At 43.5% G+C, this 2,500-nt stretch overlaps 1 long non-coding RNA gene across 41 annotated transcripts in view; it reads right to left on the reverse strand.

The window, feature by feature from the left end:
• LOC127927448 (uncharacterized) overlaps nt 1-2,500 on the reverse strand; it is a 4,667-nt gene that overhangs the window by 1,609 nt on the left and 558 nt on the right. For 6 of the 41 annotated variants that reach the window (XR_008127531.1, XR_008127554.1, XR_008127526.1 and 3 more), the window contains exon 1: nt 1,267-2,500. This exon is cut by the window's right edge and continues 558 nt beyond it. This is a non-coding gene — a long non-coding RNA (uncharacterized LOC127927448). The other 35 variants (XR_008127519.1, XR_008127517.1, XR_008127521.1 and 32 more) reach the window with 33 other exon arrangements.

Raw genomic sequence — 2,500 nt, forward strand, 5'->3', positions numbered from 1 at the left:
ACACACACACACACTCCTTAACCAACACACACACACACTCCTTACACACACACACTCCTTAACCATCACACACTCCTTAACCATCACACACACACACTCCTTAACCAACACACACTCCTTAACCAACACACACACACACTCCTTAACCAACACACACTCCTTAACCAACACACACACTCCTTAACCAACACACACTCCTTAACCAACACACACTCCTTAACCAACACACACACACCTTAACCAACACACACTCCTTAACCATCACACACACACTCCATAACCAACACACACACACACTCCTTAACCAACACACACACACACACTCCTTAACCACACACACACACTCCTTAACCATCACACACTCCTTAACCATCACACACACACACTCCTTAACCAACACACACTCCTTAACCAACACACACACACACTCCTTAACCAACACACACTCCTTAACCAACACACACACTCCTTAACCATCACACACACACACTCCTTAACCAACACACACTCCTTAACCAACACACACACACTCCTTAACCAACACACACACACACTCCTTAACCAACACACACTCCTTAACCATCACACACACACACTCCTTAACCCTCACACACACTCCTTAACCAACACACACACTCCTTAACCAACACACACACTCCTTAACCATCACACACACTCCTTAACCATCACACACACTCCTTAACCAACACACACTCCTTAACCAACACACTCCTTAACCAACACCACACTCCTTAACCAACACACACTCCTTAACCAACACACACTCCTTAACCAACACACTCCTTAACCAACACACACTCCTTAACAACACACACTCCTTAACCATCAACACACACACTCCTTAACCATCACACACACACACTTAACCATCACTCCTTAACCAACACACACACACACTCCTTAACCATCACACACACACACACTCCTTAACCAACACACACACACTCCTTAACAACACACACACACACTCCTTAACCAACACACACACACACACACTCCTTAACCATCACACACACTCCTTAACCATCACACACACTTAACCATCACACACACACTCCTTAACCATCACACACACACACTCCTTAACAACACACACACACACTCCTTAACCATCACACACACTCCTTAACCAACACACACTCCTTAACCAACACACACACACTCCTTAACCATCACACACACACTCCTTAACCATCACACACACTCCTTAACCAACACACACACACACTCCTTAACCACACACACACACACACACACTCCTTAACCAACACACACACACTCCTTAACCAACACACACACACTCCTTAACCATCACACACTCCTTAACCACACACACACACACTCCTTAACCATCACACACACACACTCCTTAACCAACACACACACACACTCCTTAACCAACACACACACACACTCCTTAACCAACACACACACACTCCTTAACCATCACACACTCCTTAACTAACACACACACACACACACACACAGACACTCCTTAACCATCACACACACACACACTCCTTAACTAACACACACACACACACACACACACACACACAGACACTCCTTAACCAACACACACACACACACACACCTTAACAAACCCACACAAACACATTCATACACACATTCATACAGATGTAGGGTCTTAATTTGATCCCCCTGTGGCAGGGTTGCTAGACAGCACCTGAATATCCCTCTGTTAACTGAGGAAGAGGAGGAGGACAGTCATACACACACACACACACACACACACACACACACACTTCCTACCACTCTCTCCCCTCTCTCTCACACTCATGGTACAACATGAAACCAGTATCTATATGACGCACATCGACTCTGTGTGTGTGTCAGAGGAGGCTGGTGTGAGGAGTTTATCTAGTTTACCTTGTGATGTGTTTTAGAATCATGTGATTTGGTTTAAATCTGATCTGATGTGTTTTAGGAATCATGTGATTTAGTTTTAATCTGATCTGATGTGTTTTAGGAATCATTTGATTTAGTTTTAATCTGATCCCATGTGTTTTAGAATCATTCCCATGTTCTCTAGCCTATATTCCAGACCTCAGTGAATCTGTGTGATTGGTCAACTCTAGTCGTTACAATATTTCCAGTAACTTTCTGGGGAAAAAAAACCTTTTGAATTCTGGGAAAGTCTGCAACCCTACCTAGTCAATTATTTTTATGCATGAGCTTATAATCCTTTAAAGTGAGACTGTATTTATAGGTAGCCAGATTCCAATAGGGGTGGTGGTAGTTACCATAGATATGATAGTTAGTTATTATTCCTATTTTGGCAGTTAACTTGCGGTAGATAGCTGTAGTTAGCTAGCGGTAGTTAGCTGTAGTTAGCTAGCGGTAGTTAGCGGCAGTTAGCTAGCGGTAGTTAGCTGTAGTTAGCTAGCGGTAGTTAGCTAGCGGTAGTTAGCTGTAGTTAGCTAGCAGTAGTTAGCTATTGTTAGTTAGCTGTAGTTAG

The sequence above is a fragment of the Oncorhynchus keta genome, unplaced genomic scaffold (assembly GCF_023373465.1).
Source record: "Oncorhynchus keta strain PuntledgeMale-10-30-2019 unplaced genomic scaffold, Oket_V2 Un_scaffold_1413_pilon_pilon, whole genome shotgun sequence".
Lineage (NCBI taxonomy): Eukaryota > Metazoa > Chordata > Actinopteri > Salmoniformes > Salmonidae > Oncorhynchus > Oncorhynchus keta.